This window comes from Nerophis ophidion, unplaced genomic scaffold (genome assembly GCF_033978795.1).
Source record: "Nerophis ophidion isolate RoL-2023_Sa unplaced genomic scaffold, RoL_Noph_v1.0 HiC_scaffold_130, whole genome shotgun sequence".
NCBI classification, from domain to species: domain Eukaryota; kingdom Metazoa; phylum Chordata; class Actinopteri; order Syngnathiformes; family Syngnathidae; genus Nerophis; species Nerophis ophidion.
Window position 1 is genome coordinate 28,376 of NW_026907052.1, and position 19,503 is coordinate 47,878.

The window sequence follows — 19,503 nt, forward strand, 5'->3', positions numbered from 1 at the left end:
AACAAATACATTAAAACCATAGCCACATGCGTAATGACTAACATTTACATAACATTTTGTAGATGGCATTGCATGTCTTGTCTTGTTCTATTCTGTCTTTTGAACGTACAAGTAAATGTCTTGTTTTTAGTGTGAGGTTTAACTGTTGTGTTTATTTTGTGTCATTGTGAAGTTTTTTGTACCTGAAAATCAGATATCCCGGCCCCCCAGACACATTTTTTCCTCTAAATCTGCTCCCCAGGTCAAAATAATTGCCGAGTGTGACCGTGTGTGACCGTGTGTGACCGTGTGTCTTGGCTACCACTCTTTACCGCATCTCTCCATGAACCCCGATACAAACATCCGACCAGGAGCGTTGGGCTGCAGTGCATTGTGGGTAGGTGAGTCTTGTACATGATCATGTTCATTTGCAAAATAAACCAGAGAGCACAACTCAGCTTTGATACAAAATGAAAGTAAAAAGTCATGTTGGAATATTTTAAAAAACTCAGCTCGGATTAATTACTGTTCTCTTGGTAGTGAAGAAGAAGTGGGGGTTAGGGGCAAGGGTGGTCTTTGATCCATCTTTGACACGGCAGAAAAGGGGCTGGGAGAGGTTAGACCGAGGAGGCATGGGTTTTTTTTTTTTTTACTACAGCCGACGAGGCACATATGTTTTTCAAATTAGACTGTGTCGTATTTTGGGGGAATCAAACAAACATTACAAAGAGGTTTTAGGACCAGACAATCCATTGGATTCGATACAATTATCTTATTCAGGAATTACATTTTTTTTTTAAAAGTTATCAGTAATCTGGAAATACGTGTTATTTATTGGAATTGTAGATTGAAAAAAGAAATAATCAAAAGCCATACATCATGAAACAGGCAGCAAAAGTACAACAAATCAAAGTTGAAATAAATATTACATACGCAGAGGCACTTAAAGTGAGAAATCAAGAAAGTGTAGAAAAGAACAGAAGTGTGAATAGTTCAAGAAATAAAAAAAACAAGAGGCAACAAATACAGGAATTTCCACGGACAAACTAATAGATTGAGATTTGATATATACGGATGCATCAAAAACTATAAAAAAAATTAAAGGTAAGAGCTGCAGCAGTTATCACACAAGGAAACATAGTATTAAATAAAATAATCAGTGATAAACTATCTGTTTTTACGGGGGAATTGGTAGCAATTTATATGGCAGTTAACTGGATAGAGGAAAACAAAGCAAGGAAAGTAGTTGTGTGATCGGACTCCAGCAGTGCATTGATGAGCATAAAAAAACATAGCATCAGAAACAAGACAAGATTTAGTTTATGAAATAGTTCAGGCAATCTATAGAATAAATAAAGCGGGAGGTGTGGTAACATGTCTTTGGGTTCCTTGGAAGATATAGTAGGATGGAATTCACAACACATAGGATACAAAGCATTATACACGTATTTAAAAAACATTGGGTTAAATAAAAGAATATAGAGTAGGGATCCATCTTGTTCCACACTCCATTTCAGTAGGTGACGCTAATGCACACCAGAAGGTTGCTTGCCGGAAACAACCGCCCACCTCCGGAATCAGTCCCCGCCCATTCCCCTTAGGCGCGAAATTCATTTGAGCGGAAGACAGAGGAGTGAGAGGAGTTCTTTAAAACCGCGGAGAATCTTAAAAAGCTTACAGAAAGCAAGAAAAACTTACGGCGGGGGCATGTCGGACATTCGCCGTTGTTTTCGATGATATTGTCCCGGACCAAGGTTTCGATGTCTGGGTTCTTTGGCGCAATCAAGCCTTCTCCTCTGCCTGGAATGGCCGACTCTCTTCGACGCCCGTTGACGGACCCGCCAGCGTTAACGGGGACCAGCGAGCCGGAGATAAAAATGGAAAATCTGTAAGTAAATATATGTATATATGTATTGTATACCGCATGCTTTTTTTCTTGTAAAATGAGAATCATTTGACTCACCAGACTGCGATTGTGTTAAAACGATCACGTTAGGATCTTACGGCAATTCCTCTATGAAACAAAATAATGAATACACATAATATTAAATAATTCGTAGGTTTAAACACACCTTGATAATCTTCTTCCAACTTTGTAAGATCGTTTAAACAAAGTGCTTCGTCTTTCACTTCGTCGTCATCGACTGGTAAAAAAAAAAAAAAGTATTACAACGTCGTACACGTGCAATGCTTTTAACGTTTAAATGCTTAAAAGGAGTTAAACCATTGTCTAATAACGTGGTAAAGCAGAGGTAATGGTGTGTGTGTGTGTGTGTGTGCGTGTGTGTGCGTTTGTGCGTGCGTGTGTGCGTGTCCACATCTTCCCACGTAACATTCCCAGACATCAATACATCGAAGCAGGGTCAAACATATGGTTAACCTTAACCTAATTAGTTCTTCCCAATCGTTTAAATATGTTTTCGTGAGGTCTGGAAGTTGTTTCAAACGATCGTAAACATTTATACTGTCAAATGGCTGGTCAGATGCTGATCAGATGACATTCTCAAGCTTCCTTAAAACCTGACCTCAACCTGAACCCTCCTTTGTTCCCTCTTAAACAATCCCTCTCCAGGTCTTAAACCCACCCTCTTCCTGGTTAAATCACTCCCTCTTCAGCTCTTAAACCCACCCCCTTCGGGTCTTAAACCCACCCTCTTCCTGGTTAAACTCCACCCTTTTCCTGGTTAAATCACTCCCTCTTCAGGTCTTAAACCCACCCTCTTCCTGGTTAAAACTCCACCCCCTTCCTGGTTAAATAACCCCCTCTTCAGGTCTTAACTCCACCCTCTTCCTGGTTAAACTCCACCCTCTTCCTGGTTAAACCACTCCCACTTCAGGTCTTAACTCCACCCTCTTCCTGGTTAAAACTCCACCCTCTTCCTGGTTAAAACTCTGCCCTCTTCCTGGTTAACCCACTCCCACCTCAGGTCTTAACTCCACCCTCGTCCGGGGTAAGCCACAGCCACTTGACCTTTGACCCTTGAACTTGACCTTTGAACTTGACCCCTCATAAATCATTGATTTATGACCCCCCATAAATAATTTTTTGACAGAAGGTGTCCCCTTAAATTATCTCTGATGTTTGCTTGTCCCCTGGAAAACACCATTTTATGCAGTCCTTGTTAGTATAGTGGACAGTATCTCTGCCTGTCACGCGGGAGACCAGGGTTCAATTCCCTGACGGGGAGATGGTTCAGGTACCTCTAATTTTCTTCAATTACATTCTTGTTGAAATTTGAGAAGTGACCAAAGTATCATTCTCCGATTTTTGTGATGTGTGGACTCGGCGTTGCTGCACAGCCCTATAGAAATCAAACACAGTATTTTACTAATGTTTGTTCCACCCTTCTAAATTAGGACGCAAAAGGAAGTCTTCAAAAAGGGAAAATCGTTTGTCAGAGTCAATGCGTCAAATAAAAGGTTAGGTATGCAGGAGCTGACGACCTCGACATAGCATTAGAAAAATCAACCTTGGTAGAATTAGAAAAGTCCTTAGGCGAAGCCCTGTATGGTCTTATTTACTACAACACGTCTAACCACCGATGAGCAAACACTGACAACAGTTTAATTACACATATACACATACACCAATGGTTAGCCTAAAGTCAGATGGTACGGAAAACAGCTTGAATACAACCACAGAAAGTCTATGTTGGTCACCTTCAAATATCATATTGAGAAAGTTAAAGCTAAGGTTGGATTTGGAAACAGCATCCTAAAAAACTGTACAATACCAGCCGGGGAACCTATTCTGCCACTATCCGAGCAACTGAACTCGCCTTATGAATCAAAACAGCCAAAAGTGCCTCATGTCATGTTGCAATCACGTTGAGTCATCTTGCCGAAATCAATCCTGGCCTAAACACTGCCTGCGAGGCTCTAACTGGGTGTTTGAAATCAATTAGAACCTACAATCTCTATCTGCTGTTAGGCATTGATCCTCCGTATTATCTGACGTCAGAGTAAAAGTTCAAACAAGAAACTGACCCTCGTCTCGCTCTGTTTGACCGAGAACCTGCAACGAAGAGATTAAAATCAAGGCAAATTTCCTCCATCCTGGACAAGCCCTGACTGACAGCCATCACCGCAACAGGTTGGCCCTCTGCTAAAGCCGCAGGGAAAATGCCTCACACAACTAAACAAATCTCTTCTGCCCGGCTCCAAAGAAGTGTGGCGTTTTCGTCCTGCCTAAATCGCCCAAGATCTGAGAAACGGAACGTTGCAAGGTATCCGTGAACAAATGAGGCTATGAGGATGTTCCACAGCATGTTAGTGTGGAGGAGTGCAGATGATGTGTCATTTGTTAGTCTGCTCTCTCCTGCCTGTGCAATTCAACCAACAAGATCTGGATGCCGTCAGTGACTCGGCTCGGGTGTGGGGTGAACTGGAAAGGTGTCGTGCCATGGAACTCGAAGAGAACAAGAAAGAGGAAAGCTGGGAATCTCAGGCACCTTTTTTTGGCCAAATTGGAGCAATGTCCACATTGCCTTTATGGAAAATGTCAACGATAATGCTTTGTATATCATGAGCATAAAACATGGAAGTCACATAAGTTATATAGAAATTGCCTGCTATGAGAACGGAATGGATAGCTTTCCCTGACCGGGAATCGAACCCGGGCCGCGGCAGTGAAAGCGCCGAATCCTAGCCACTAGACCACCAGGGAACTGATCATTTGTTCAGACACTTGTCTCATGCATGGTTTCTTGACAAATGTGTGAAGCACCCATTGCATTCATGTACCATGTCAGAAATGTGAATTGTATTTTTTGAACCGGGGTAACTTCTGTGTCTCAGTGAAGTGATAACCACTACACTATGGAAACTGCTGCATGAATTTGGACTTGGATGTGTAAAAATTGTACAATAGTAACAATAACGAACAGACTCTCTTTCCTCATGTCTTCTTAGTGTAGTCCGTGTTGAGGATAAGGTTGTTGTTTCTACACAATGTCACCAGACAGGCTAACTCCCTCCTGTAAGTCGCTCTGTGCCGGCCAGTGATACATCCTATCACTGCGGTGTCATCAGAATACAGAAACAGATAAAAGTGGACTGAATGTCTTAAGTAGGGGCGGTGATCTTCAAACAACATGTTGATAAACACACAACCACGTCCACCTTTTAGCTTTTCCAGAGGCTGCTGGCGGGCCTTAAAACTGTGCTGGTTGTGTTTTTTTCTCATTGCATACCTGCCATGGAAAACTCCAAAGCTAACGTTTGGGCCCTATTTTTGAAAGCTTTCCAAATGAGGCCAAGCGTCTTATTGCCTCAGTCAGGGAAGATACAAATACGTTACCAGCAAAAGATGGCAGTGGTGGTATTTGAACCCACGCCTCCCGAGAGACTGGAGCCTTAATCCAGCGCCTTAGACCGCTCGGCCACACTACCCTTATTCCCAGCTTTCCGAGGATCAAATTGTCGGCATTATGAGATAGCAGAAATATGACATGGCAACACTTTGGCTGCGGTGTGGCAGGCAAAAGCCAAGGAATTTTGCTTGTCCCCTGGAAAACACTATGTCAAGCAGTCCTCGTTAGTATAGTGGACAGTATCTCCGCCTGTCACGCGGAAGACCAGGGTTCGATACCCTGACGGGGAGATGGTTTAGGTACCTCAAATTTTCTTCAGTTACCATCTTGTTGAAATTTGAGAAGTGACCAAAGTATCATTCTCCGAATGTTGTGATGTGTGGACTCGGCGTTGCTGCACAGCCCTATAGAAATCAAACACAGTATTTTACTAATGTTTTTTCCACCCTTCTAAATTAGGACGCAAAAGCAAGTCTTCAAAAAGGGAAAATCGTTTGTCAGAGTCAATGCGTCAAATAAAAGGTTAGGGATGCAGCAGCTGACGACCTCGACATAGCATTAGAAAAATCAACCTTGGTAGAATTAGAAAAGTCCTTAGGCGAAGCCCTATATGGTCTTATTTACTACAACACATCTAACCACCGATGAGCAAACACTGACAACAGTTTAATTACACATATACAAATACACCAATGGTTAGCCTGAAGTCAGATGGTACGGAAAACAGCTTGAATACAACCACAGACAGTCTATGTTGGTCACCTTCAAATATCATATTGAGAAAGTTAAAGTTAAGGTTGGATTTGGAAACAGCATCCTAAAAAACTGTACAATACCAGCCGGGGAACATATTCTGCCACTATCCGAGCAACTGAACTCGCCTTATGAATCAAAACAGCCAAAAGTGCCTCATGTCATGTTGCAATCACGTTGAGTCATCTTGCCGAAATCAATCCTGGCCTAAACACTGCCTGCGAGGCTCTAACTGGGTGTTTGAAATCAATTAGAACCTACAATCTCTATCTGCTGTTAGGCATTGATCCTCCGTATTATCTGACGTCAGAGGAAAAGTTCAAACAAGAAACTGACCCTCGTCTCGCTCTGTTTGACCGAGAACCTGCAACGAAGAGATTAAAATCAAGGCAAATTTCCTCCATCCTGGACAAGCCCTGACTGACAGCCATCACCGCAACAGGTTGGCCCTCTGCTAAAGCCGCAGGGAAAATGCCTCACACAACTAAACAAATCTCTTCTGCCCGGCTCCAAAGAAGTGTGGCGTTTTCGTCCTGCCTAAATCGCCCAAGATCTGAGAAACGGAACGTTGCAAGGTATCCGTGAACAAATGAGGCTATGAGGATGTTCCACAGCATGTTAGTGTGGAGGAGTGCAGATGATGTGTCATTTGTTAGTCTGCTCTCTCCTGCCTGTGCAATTCAACCAACAAGATCTGGATGCCGTCAGTGACTCGGCTCGGGTGTGGGGTGAACTGGAAAGGTGTCGTGCCATGGAACTCGAAGAGAACAGGAAAGAGGAAAGCTGGGAATCTCAGGCACCTTTTTTTGGCCAAATTGGAGCAATGTCCACTTTGCCTTTATGGAAAATGTCAACGATAATGCTTTGTATATCATGAGCATAAAACATGGAAGTCACATAAGTTATATAGAAATTGCCTGCTATGAGAACGGAATGGATAGCTTTCCCTGACCGGGAATCGAACCCGGGCCGCGGCAGTGAAAGCGCCGAATCCTAGCCACTAGACCACCAGGGAACTGATCATTTGTTCAGACACTTGTCTCATGCATGGTTTCTTGACAAATGTGTGAAGCACCCATTGCATTCATGTACCATGTCAGAAATGTGAATTGTATTTTTTGAACCGGGGTAACTTCTGTGTCTCAGTGAAGTGATAACCACTACACTATGGAAACTGCTGCATGAATTTGGACTTGGATGTGTAAAAATTGTACAATAGTAACAATAACGAACAGACTCTCTTTCCTCATGTCTTCTTAGTGTAGTCCGTGTTGAGGATAAGGTTGTTGTTTCTACACAATGTCACCAGACAGGCTAACTCCCTCCTGTAAGTCGCTCTGTGCCGGCCAGTGATACATCCTATCACTGCGGTGTCATCAGAATACAGAAACAGATAAAAGTGGACTGAATGTCTTAAGTAGGGGCGGTGATCTTCAAACAACATGTTGATAAACACACAACCACGTCCACCTTTTAGCTTTTCCAGAGGCTGCTGGCGGGCCTTAAAACTGTGCTGGTTGTGTTTTTTTCTCATTGCATACCTGCCATGGAAAACTCCAAAGCTAACGTTTGGGCCCTATTTTTGAAAGCTTTCCAAATGAGGCCAAGCGTCTTATTGCCTCAGTCAGGGAAGATACAAATACGTTACCAGCAAAAGATGGCAGTGGTGGTATTTGAACCCATGCCTCCCGAGAGACTGGAGCCTTAATCCAGCGCCTTAGACCGCTCGGCCACACTACCCTTATTCCCAGCTTTCCGAGGATCAAATTGTCGGCATTATGAGATAGCAGAAATATGACATGGCAACACTTTGGCTGCGATGTGGCAGGCAAAAGCCAAGGAATTTTGCTTGTCCCCTGGAAAACACTATGTCAAGCAGTCCTCGTTAGTATAGTGGACAGTATCTCCGCCTGTCACGCGGAAGACCAGGGTTCGATTCCCTGACGGGGAGATGGTTTAGGTACCTCAAATTTTCTTCAGTTACCATCTTGTTGAAATTTGAGAAGTGACCAAAGTATCATTCTCCGAATGTTGTGATGTGTGGACTCGGCGTTGCTGCACAGCCCTATAGAAATCAAACACAGTATTTTACTAATGTTTTTTCCACCCTTCTAAATTAGGACGCAAAAGCAAGTCTTCAAAAAGGGAAAATCGTTTGTCAGAGTCAATGCGTCAAATAAAAGGTTAGGGATGCAGCAGCTGACGACCTCGACATAGCATTAGAAAAATCAACCTTGGTAGAATTAGAAAAGTCCTTAGGCGAAGCCCTATATGGTCTTATTTACTACAACACATCTAACCACCGATGAGCAAACACTGACAACAGTTTAATTACACATATACAAATACACCAATGGTTAGCCTGAAGTCAGATGGTACGGAAAACAGCTTGAATACAACCACAGACAGTCTATGTTGGTCACCTTCAAATATCATATTGAGAAAGTTAAAGTTAAGGTTGGATTTGGAAACAGCATCCTAAAAAACTGTACAATACCAGCCGGGGAACATATTCTGCCACTATCCGAGCAACTGAACTCGCCTTATGAATCAAAACAGCCAAAAGTGCCTCATGTCATGTTGCAATCACGTTGAGTCATCTTGCCGAAATCAATCCTGGCCTAAACACTGCCTGCGAGGCTCTAACTGGGTGTTTGAAATCAATTAGAACCTACAATCTCTATCTGCTGTTAGGCATTGATCCTCCGTATTATCTGACGTCAGAGGAAAAGTTCAAACAAGAAACTGACCCTCGTCTCGCTCTGTTTGACCGAGAACCTGCAACGAAGAGATTAAAATCAAGGCAAATTTCCTCCATCCTGGACAAGCCCTGACTGACAGCCATCACCGCAACAGGTTGGCCGTCTGCTAAAGCCGCAGGGAAAATGCCTCAGACAACTAAACAAATCTCTTCTGCCCGGCTCCAAAGAAGTGTGGCGTTTTCGTCCTGCCTAAATCGCCCAAGATCTGAGAAACGGAACGTTGCAAGGTATCCGTGAACAAATGAGGCTATGAGGATGTTCCACAGCATGTTAGTGTGGAGGAGTGCAGATGATGTGTCATTTTTTAGTCTGCTCTCTCCTGCCTGTGCAATTCAACCAACAAGATCTGGATGCCGTCAGTGACTCGGCTCGGGTGTGGGGTGAACTGGAAAGGTGTCGTGCCATGGAACTCGAAGAGAACAAGAAAGAGGAAAGCTGGGAATCTCAGGCACCTTTTTTTGGCCAAATTGGAGCAATGTCCACTTTGCCTTTATGGAAAATGTCAACGATAATGCTTTGTATATCATGAGCATAAAACATGGAAGTCACATAAGTTATATAGAAATTGCCTGCTATGAGAACGGAATGGATAGCTTTCCCTGACCGGGAATCGAACCCGGGCCGCCTCAGTGAAAGCGCCGAGTCCTAGCCACTAGACCACCAGGGAACTGATCATTTGTTCAGACACTTGTCTCATCCATGGTTTCTTGAAAAATGTGTGAAGCACCCATTGCATTCATGTACCATGTCAGAAATGTGAATTGTATTTTTTGAACCGGGGTAACTTCTGTGTCTCAGTGAAGTGATAACCACTACACTATGGAAACTGCTGCATGAATTTGGACTTGGATGTGTAAAAATTGTACAATAGTAACAATAACGAACAGACTCTCTTTCCTCATGTCTTCTTAGTGTAGTCCGTGTTGAGGATAAGGTTGTTGTTTCTACACAATGTCACCAGACAGGCTAACTCCCTCCTGTAAGTCGCTCTGTGCCGGCCAGTGATACATCCTATCACTGCGGTGTCATCAGAATACAGAAACAGATAAAAGTGGACTGAATGTCTTAAGTAGGGGCGGTGATCTTCAAACGACATGTTGATAAACACACAACCACGTCCACCTTTTAGCTTTTCCAGAGGCTGCTGGCGGGCCTTAAAACTGTGCTGGTTGTGTTTTTTTCTCATTGCATACTTGCCATGGAAAACTCCAAAGCTAACGTTTGGGCCCTATTTTTGAAAGCTTTCCAAATGAGGCCAAGCGTCTTATTGCCTCAGTCAGGGAAGATACAAATACGTTACCAGCAAAAGATGGCAGTGGTGGTATTTGAACCCACGCCTCCCGAGAGACTGGAGCCTTAATCCAGCGCCTTAGACCGCTCGGCCACACTACCCTTATTCCCAGCTTTCCGAGGATCAAATTGTCGGCATTATGAGATAGCAGAAATATGACATGGCAACACTTTGGCTGCGGTGTGGCAGGCAAAAGCCAAGGAATTTTGCTTGTCCCCTGGAAAACACTATGTCAAGCAGTCCTCGTTAGTATAGTGGACAGCATCTCCGCCTGTCACGCGGAAGACCAGGGTTCGATTCCCTGACGGGGAGATGGTTTAGGTACCTCAAATTTTCTTCAGTTACAATCTTGTTGAAATTTGAGAAGTGACCAAAGTATCATTCTCCGAATGTTGTGATGTGTGGACTCGGCGTTGCTGCACAGCCCTATAGAAATCAAACACAGTATTTTACTAATGTTTTTTCCACCCTTCTAAATTAGGACGCAAAAGCAAGTCTTCAAAAAGGGAAAATCGTTTGTCAGAGTCAATGCGTCAAATAAAAGGTTAGGGATGCAGCAGCTGACGACCTCGACATAGCATTAGAAAAATCAACCTTGGTAGAATTAGAAAAGTCCTTAGGCGAAGCCCTATATGGTCTTATTTACTACAACACATCTAACCACCGATGAGCAAACACTGACAACAGTTTAATTACACATATACAAATACACCAATGGTTAGCCTAAAGTCAGATGGTACGGAAAACAGCTTGAATACAACCACAGACAGTCTATGTTGGTCACCTTCAAATATCATATTGAGAAAGTTAAAGCTAAGGTTGGATTTGGAAACAGCATCCTAAAAAACTGTACAATACCAGCCGGGGAACATATTCTGCCACTATCCGAGCAACTGAACTCGCCCTATGAATCAGAACAGCCAAAAGTGCCTCATGTCATGTTGCAATCACGTTGAGTCATCTTGCCGAAATCAATCCTGGCCTAAACACTGCCTGCGAGGCTCTAACTGGGTGTTTGAAATCAATTAGAACTTACAATCTCTATCAGCTGTTAGGCATTGATCCTCCGTATTATCTGACGTCAGAGGAAAAGTTCAAACAAGAAACTGGCCCTTGTCTCGCTCTGTTTGACCGAGAACCTGCAACGAAGAGATTAAAATCAAGGCAAATTTCCTCCATCCTGGACAAGCCCCGACTGACAGCCATCACCGCAACAGGTTGGCCGTCTGCTAAAGCCGCAGGGAAAATGCCTCACACAACTAAACAAATACCTTCTGCCCGGCTCCAAAGAAGTGTGGCGTTTTGGTCCTGCCTAAAGATCTGAGAAACGGAACGTTGCAAGGTATCCATGAAAAAACGAGGCTATGAGGATGTTCTACAGCATGTTAGTGTGGAGGAGTGCAGATGATGTGTCATTCGTTAGTCTGCTCTCTCCTGCCTGTGCAATTCAACCAACAAGATCTGGATGCCGTCAGTGACTCGGCTCGGGTGTGGGGTGAACTGGAAAGGTGTCGTGCCGTGGAACTGGAAGAGAACAAGAAAGAGGAAAGCTGGGCATCTCAGGCACCTTTTTTTGGCCAAATTGGAGCAATGTCCACATTGCCTTTATGTAAAATGTCAACGATAATGCTTTGTATATCATGAGCATTAAACATGGAAGTCACATAAGTTTTATAGAAATTTCCTGCTATGAGAACGGAATGGATAGCTTTCCCTGACCGGGAATCGAACCCGGGCCGCGGCGGTGAAAGCGCCGAATCCTAGCCACTAGACCACCAGGGAACTGATGATTTGTTCAGACACTTGTCTCCTGCATGATTTCTTGACAAATCTGTGAAGCACCCGTTGCATTCATATACTATGTCAGAAATGTGAATTGTATTATTTGAACCGGGGTAACTTCTGTGTCTCAGTGAAGTGATAACCACTACACTATGGAAACTGCTGCATGAATTTGGACTTGGATGTGTAAAAATTGTACAATAGTAACAGTAACGAACAGACTTTCTTTCCTCATGTCTTCTTTTGTCTTCTTAGTATAGTCCCTGTTGAGGATAAGGTTGTTGTTTCTACACAATGTCACCAGACAGGCTAACTCCCTCCTGTATGTCGCTCCGTGCCGGCCAGTGATACATCCTATCACTGCGGTGTCATCAAAATACAGAAGCAGATAAAAGTGGACTGAATGTCTTAAGTAGGGGCGGTGATCTTCAAACGACATGTGGATAAACACACAACCACGTCCACCTTTTAGCTTTTTCAGAGGCTGCTGGCGGGCCTTAAAACTGTGCTGGTTGTGTTTTTTTTTTATTGCATACCTGGCATGGAAAACTCCAAAGCTAACGTTCGGGCCCTATTTTTGAAAGCTTTCCAAATGAGGCCAAGAGTCTTATTGCCTCAGTCAGGGAAGATACAAATGCGTTACCAGCAAAAGATGGCAGCGGTGAGATTTGAACACACGCCTCCCGAGAGACTGGAGCCTCAATCCAGCGCCTTAGACCGCTCGGCCACACTACCCTTATTCCCAGCTTTCCGAGGATCAAATTGTCGGCATTATGAGATAGCAAAAATATGACATGGCAACACTTTGGTTGCGGTGTGGCAGGCAAAAGCCAAGGATGTTAGAAAATTTAAGGGGACACCTTCTGTCAAAAAATGATTTATGGGGGGTTATAAATCAATAATTTATGAAGGGTCATAAATCAATGATTCATGAGGGGTCAAGTTCAAGGGTCAAAGGTCAAGGTCAAGTGGGTGTGGCTTACCCCGGAAGAGGGTAGAGTTAAGACCTGAGGTGGGAGTGGTTTAACCAGGAAGAAGGTGGAGTTTTAACCAGGAAGAGGGTGGAGTTTTAACCTGGAAGAGGGGGATTTAAGAACTGAAGAGGGAGTGATTTAACCAGGAAGAGAGTGGGTTTAAGACCTGAAGAGGGAGTGATTTAACCAGGAAGAGGGTGGAGATAAAACCTGAAGTGGGAGTGGTTAAACCAGGAAGAGGGTGGAGTTTTAACCAGGAAGAGGATGTAGTTAAGACCTGAAAAGGAATTGGTTCAACCAGGAAGAGGGTGGAGTCTTAACCAGGAAGAGGGTGACGTTAAGACCTGAAGAGGGAGGGATTTCACCAGGAAAAGGGTGGAGTTTTAACCAGGAAGAGGGTAGAGTTTTAACCAGGAAGAGGGTGGGTTTAAGACCTGAGGAGGTCGGGTTTAAGACCCGAGGAGGGAGTGATTCAACCAGGAAGAGGGTGGGTTTAAGACCTGGAGAGGGATTGGTTAAGAGGGAACAAAGGAGGGTTGAGGTCAGTTTTTAAGGAAGCTTGAGAATGTCATCTGATCAGCATCTGACCAGCCATTTGACAGTTTAAATGTTTATGATCGTTTGAAACAACTTCCAGACCTCACGAAAAAATATATTTAAACGATTGGGAGGAACTAATTAGGTTAAGGTTAACCATATGTTTGACCCTGCTTCGATGTATTGATGGCTGGGAATGTTCCGTGGGAAGATGTGGACATGCACACACGCACGCACACACGCACACACACACACACACACATAAACACACACACACACACACACACCATTACCTCTGCTTTACCATGTTATTAGACAATTGTTTAACTCCTTTTAAGCATTTAAACGTTAAAAGCATTGCACGTGTACGACGTTGTAATACTTTTCTTTTTTTTACCAGCCGATGACGACGAAGTGAAAGACGAAGGATTTTGTTTGATCGATCTTACAAAGTTGGAAGATGATTATCGAGGTGTGTTTAAACCTTCGAATTATTTAATATTATGTGTATTCATTATTTTGTGTCATAGAGGAATTGCCTTAAGATCCTAACGCGAACGTTTTAACACAATCGCAGTCTGGTGAGTCAAATGATTCTCATTTTACAAGAAAAAAACATGCGGTATACAATACATATATACATATATTTACTTACAGATTTTCCGTTTACATCTCCGGCTCGCTGGTCTCCCTTAACGCTGGCGGGTCCGTCAACGGCCGTCGAAGAGACTCGGCCATTCCAGGCAGAGGAGAAGGCTTGATTCCGCCAAAGACTCCAGACATCGAAACCTTGGTACGGGACAATATCATCGAAAACAACGGCGAATGTCCGACATGCCCCCGCCGTAAGTTTTTCTTGCTTTCTGTAAGCTTTTTAAGATTCTCTGCGGTTTTAAAGAACTCCTCTCACACCTCTGTCTTCCGCTCAAATGAATTTCGCGCCTAAGGGTAATGGGCGGGGACTGATTCCGGAGGTGGGCGGTTGTTTCCGGCAAGCAACCTTCTGGTGTGCATTAGCGCTACCTACTGAAATGGAGTGTGGACCAAGATGGATCCCTACTCTATATTCTTTTATATAACCCAATGTTTTTTAAATACGTGTATAATGCTTTATATCCTGTGTGTTATGAATTCCATCCTACTATATCTTCCAAGGAACCCAAAGAAATGTTACCACACCTCCCGCTTTATTTATTCTGTAGATTGCCTGAACTATTTCATTAACTAAATCTTGTCTTGTTTCTGATGCTATGTTTTTTTTTTATGCTCATCAATGCATCAATGCACTGCTGGAGTCCGAGCACACAACTACTTTCCTTGCTTTGTTTTCCTCTATCCAGTTAACTGCCGTATAAATTGCTACCAATTCCCCCGTAAAAACAGATAGTTTATCACTGATTATTTTATTTAATACTATGTTTCCTTGTGGGATAACTGCTGCAGCTCCTACCTTACTTTTTATAGTTTTTGATGCATCCGTATATATCATATCTTAATCTATTTTTCTATCTGATAACTATTTAAATTTCTATTCTTTAGTAATTGCATGTTTTCTTTTGGGTTATCAAACATCCACGGTGGTATTGCAGGAATTGGTACTGTAGGACTAACTTTAATATTGTCAATTTTAACTTTATTACATATGTCTCCTTTAATCCACCCAAAACTATTTTTTTTTTTCTCTTTTTCTTGGCAGTTTGGTACCACTGGACAAGTGGGATATCCTTGCTTGGATCCTTTTAAAGTTGCCCGATAAACTGCTGAGAGTTGATCTCTCCTCTTGTTCAAAGGTTTTTCGTTCATTTTTACTTGTAATACTGCCACTAGGGTTGATGTAGTAGCTCCACAACATAACCTTAAAGCCTGTGACTGGATCCAGTCTATTTTCCCAAGTCATGTTTTTGAAGCAGATTGGTAAATAATGCATCCGTAATCAATAACAGATGGAATTAAAGTGATATGTATATGTAACGGGTATAAAAAATACTTTATTTATTTGAGTGAAATTCCTGCTAAAATATGTACATTGTTTTGTAATGCAATGAGGTCCAATTGCGCCATCTGCTGGTACCTGAAAATCTGTAAATATGACCGGAAACCGGAAGCTATTAGCAGACTTCCTGCACTCTGCTAATGGTAAGACATGTTCCGATATTGCTCCGCAAAGTATTGTAAATTACACTAAAGCTAACGTAATATTCATTGTAAGATACACAGTTATTTAACAGTAGTTGAAATGCTATGTTGTGGAATCTTTGTTTTGAATTGGTTGTTGCTCACGTTAGATGTACTACTATTTTGCACTGAAGTCGATATTAGTTTTCCCCTATAGACATCGAAACCAGCAGAGGTGCTAACCACATATTGTGTGTATGTGCATTCTGATCACTCATTGCAGGTAATAATTGTTGCACTATTTGCGTGTTACGTGTCCGTACGTTCATGTTTAAGTTTGAATTGTCCGACATTTTGGCATGGACACAACGTGGTCTGTTATTTTCGCTAGTCGCCACCAGAGGGTGCTGAAAGTCCATTTAATGATTTTGTCATGTCGTGTCTTGTATTGTATTTTGTACTTTTCTATTTTCTATTTCATAAATATATAAAAAAGGAGGATGTTGGTTAAAAAACAAGTTAAAAATATATTGTATTGAATTGATTGTAATACCAGTGAAGATAAAAGCAAGTTAAAACCACTATACAATCACACAGAAAAAGTATACTGTTAAAAACCATTGTATTAAGTTACACCTGTAATTGTCTTTCATGTATTTGTAAAAATATGAAAATGTTATGTATTTGAGCAGACTTCCTGCACTCTGCTAATGACATCGAAACCAGCAGAGGTGCTAACCACATATTGTGTGTATGTGCATTCTGATCACTCATTGCAGCTACCAGTAAAGAACCACATCATCCAAACCAGCCTGTGTGTGGATTCTTGACGGGACGGGTACACAGCAGTTACATTGGTGCCGTGACCTGAGACTTCTATCGTCGAACCGGTGACCGTCCTGTCTACCACATCGCTCCATGAAGCCATCGGTTCACAGTATTTGTTTTCACAGTTTACAAGGGTAGCATGTATTGCAGTGAAGCTCATTATAGTGTGTCGCAGCGGTATGGATAATTTTATGTGGCATAGCAGTAACGTGTCACACAGACTGGTGATTTGTTTTATCATTTTGACTGTATTTGCCATTTTGTTATTGACGATTTCACAAAGTGGGGTGGACTGCACTGTTTTTTGGCAGACATTTTTGAAACATGTCTTTTCAGAGTAATCCACTTTTCCCAAAGTTTGGCACACCCATTCAAATTGGCAGAGGCAGGGGTATGCCTACTCCTATCCCATTTTCTTTTGACAGTCCTGCCCCAGGTGTTAGTTTACCCTCATTAGAGGCAGTGTCCAATCCTAGCGTACGAAATGCAGCAAACCAGCGCACTAGCTCTTTGCCTCAAGTCACATCTACACCAAATGCTGTTAGTGATGTCTCTGAGTGTGTAGCTGACCAGATGAGGACTGTTATTCAGGAGATAGGTCAACAGTTAGCTGATAGCATCATGTCGCGTATGCAGCCAAATAACGCAGTAACTCCTGATCCAACTTTCACACAGAATGTAACAAGCACACTGAGTCAGCCCAGCCATGCGTCTGATGTATCTCAGGTGCAGGTTGTCACACAAAGGAAGGTTAAGGAACCACCATCATTTGTAGGAGATGGGTCAGATTCAATTAAGGTGCATGAGTGGGAAGATCTGAAGAGAACATTCATTAAGAGGAGTAATGTTAAAGTCGAATAGCAGGCTGAGGAAATTCTTATGCATTTGAGAGGTAAAGCTAAAGATGTAGTGAAGTTTGGCATTAGGAACAGTAATATTGATATTCATGTTCAGCCTGATCTGATTTATGGTCTACTTAGAAAACACTTTAGCTGTACGAGGTACTCTTCTGTCCCCTTAGCTGATTTTTACTCGACTTTGCCTAGAGACCAGGAAGACCCTTATGACTACTGGCTGAGACTGAACAGGGCAGCTGACCTCGCCATTGACTGTCTGAGAGAGCAGGGCAAGACGCTGGACAACCCGGAAACAGAGGTGACTCGTATGTTTGTTAGGAACTGTCCCTGCAAAGACCTGGCACTCACTTTTAGATCCAAAGCAATCGACAAATGGTCAGCGTGTGAAGTACTGGAGGTGCTGAACGAGTACCATGCTGAGATGAGCTGCAAAGCAACCCCCCCAGTACACACTGACATCGCAGTACACGTAGCTCAGGTGAGCCATAGTCCAGCCCTTGACCGCAGTGGTCACATGCCACCTCAGACCCAGAGCCCTCAGTGTGTCCCCCTAGCGGAGGTGATGGCTCTGTTGGAAAAGGTTCTGCTGTGTGGAACCTCTAACCAGTCACAAGTGAGGAAGAGAGCTCCACCCAGGTGTCTTGCGAACAGAGTTGATGGGTTTACTAACATGCCATGCATTATTTGCCAAGATGACGGTCACAGTGCTTTCTCTCATTGCCGGGAGAAGAGGCTTTGCTTCAAGTGCTATGCTCCAGGCCATTCACGTCATGACTGTCCAGCGAGGAGGACTACTCCACAGCCTCAGGAAAACTGACCGATCTGCACACAGGGGAGGACAGTGCAGATCAGCTAATTGAACCTCCCACCAGTTATGAGAAGCCCGACATGCTTGATATTGAATCCCTCTATGAGTCGCACTGCAGTTACAGTGGCAGTACAGTAATCTCATCCAAGAAACTGATATTTCAGGGATCCCAGAGAATAACAGAGACTGATAGCCTGTTCTACACGCCTGTACTTGTAAAGAATGGCCCCACTTTCAAAGCACTGTTAGACAGCGGGTCGATGGCCTGTACAATAAGTGAGTCTGCTGTTGAGTCCCTGCTGCAGCAATGCCCTGACATGACGAAGGACAAAGCTGATGATTATGTCATTGTAGGCTGCGGCGGACACCGTGTTTCCCCCAAAGACATGTATAACCTTGATGTTACCGTTTACGGATGCAGGATGATCGTTCCGGTAATGGGTGTGCCTGGCCAGACAGAAGCAATGATCCTTGGCAGCAATGCTATCAAGCATATCCTAACTCAACTGAAGAGCACTGACGGCTACTGGAGGCTTGTTTCCTCGCCCGACAATGGTCAGACTGATGACCAGTGCCAATTCTTGTCACTACTGTCCAACACAGAGAGATGGAGAGGTGAATGCATTCCAGATAAGGTGGGAACCGTGAAAGTCAAGAGTTGTGTAACACTGAAACCACAGAGTGAGCACCTTGTTTGGGGCAAGTTACCTGAGTCAGCGGTGATGTCTGTAGGCAGTACAGTGGTAGTTGAGCCGACCCAGTCTAAAGCCAGACCCAAACAAATCCTTGTTGGAAGGGTTATCACTCCACTTTGGGGAGATCGATGGGTGCCCGTTAAAGTCATTAACCCTACAGACAGAACTGTGGTGTTGAGAAGAAACGCCAAAATCGCAGATGTGTCCCCCTGTATCGCAGTGGAAGATCTACCCAAAGCAGAGGAGGTCAAATGCAACATGCAGTGTGTGCAGAGCGAAGATGTGCATCCAAGGTCAGAAGAAGACATGGTGCGTGCACTGGAGACTCTGGGTCTACAAGACATTGATCTGAAGTCATGCAAAGTGTCACTGCAGTGGAAGGACAAGCTTGTTCATATTATTGAAGAATATGAATCAATTTTCTCCAGACACAAGATGGACTGCGGAGAGGCCAAAGAGTTTGTGCATCGTATCCACCTTGTTGATGACAAGCCGTTCCGTCTACCATACAGGCGCATACCACCAAGCCAATATGACAAACTGAGAACGACTCTGAATGAGATGGAGGAAAAAGGCATTATTCAAAAGTCCAACAGTGAATATGCATCTGCACTCGTTCTCGTATGGAAGCGGAATGGAGACCTCAGAGTATGCACTGACTTCAGATGGCTCAACGCAAGAACTGTGAAGGATGCCTACCCACTGCCACATCAAGCAGATGCTCTAGCCGCACTCGGTGGAAATGCTCTATTCTCCACAATGGACCTGACATCAGGCTTCTATAATGTCCCTTTGCACCCTGATGACAAG

General features: G+C 43.4%; 10 non-coding genes across 10 annotated transcripts; 3 read left to right on the forward strand and 7 right to left on the reverse strand.

Moving 5' to 3' along the window:
• Window positions 1-4,573: 4,573 nt before the first annotated feature.
• On the reverse strand, window positions 4,574-4,645 carry trnae-uuc (transfer RNA glutamic acid (anticodon UUC)). The gene has a single exon. It is a non-coding gene; the product is annotated as a tRNA-Glu (tRNA).
• Window positions 4,646-5,288: 643 nt separating this feature from the next.
• Window positions 5,289-5,370, reverse strand: trnal-aag (transfer RNA leucine (anticodon AAG)). Its single transcript has one exon. It is a non-coding gene; the product is annotated as a tRNA-Leu (tRNA).
• A 139-nt stretch (window positions 5,371-5,509) lies between these two features.
• Window positions 5,510-5,581, forward strand: trnad-guc (transfer RNA aspartic acid (anticodon GUC)). Its single transcript has one exon. It is a non-coding gene; the product is annotated as a tRNA-Asp (tRNA).
• Window positions 5,582-6,987: 1,406 nt separating this feature from the next.
• Window positions 6,988-7,059, reverse strand: trnae-uuc (transfer RNA glutamic acid (anticodon UUC)). Its single transcript has one exon. It is a non-coding gene; the product is annotated as a tRNA-Glu (tRNA).
• A 643-nt stretch (window positions 7,060-7,702) lies between these two features.
• Window positions 7,703-7,784, reverse strand: trnal-aag (transfer RNA leucine (anticodon AAG)). Its single transcript has one exon. It is a non-coding gene; the product is annotated as a tRNA-Leu (tRNA).
• A 139-nt stretch (window positions 7,785-7,923) lies between these two features.
• On the forward strand, window positions 7,924-7,995 carry trnad-guc (transfer RNA aspartic acid (anticodon GUC)). The gene has a single exon. It is a non-coding gene; the product is annotated as a tRNA-Asp (tRNA).
• Window positions 7,996-10,116: 2,121 nt separating this feature from the next.
• On the reverse strand, window positions 10,117-10,198 carry trnal-aag (transfer RNA leucine (anticodon AAG)). Its single transcript has one exon. It is a non-coding gene; the product is annotated as a tRNA-Leu (tRNA).
• A 139-nt stretch (window positions 10,199-10,337) lies between these two features.
• On the forward strand, window positions 10,338-10,409 carry trnad-guc (transfer RNA aspartic acid (anticodon GUC)). The gene has a single exon. It is a non-coding gene; the product is annotated as a tRNA-Asp (tRNA).
• A 1,398-nt stretch (window positions 10,410-11,807) lies between these two features.
• On the reverse strand, window positions 11,808-11,879 carry trnae-uuc (transfer RNA glutamic acid (anticodon UUC)). The gene has a single exon. It is a non-coding gene; the product is annotated as a tRNA-Glu (tRNA).
• Window positions 11,880-12,532: 653 nt separating this feature from the next.
• On the reverse strand, window positions 12,533-12,614 carry trnal-gag (transfer RNA leucine (anticodon GAG)). The gene has a single exon. It is a non-coding gene; the product is annotated as a tRNA-Leu (tRNA).
• Window positions 12,615-19,503: the final 6,889 nt, after the last annotated feature.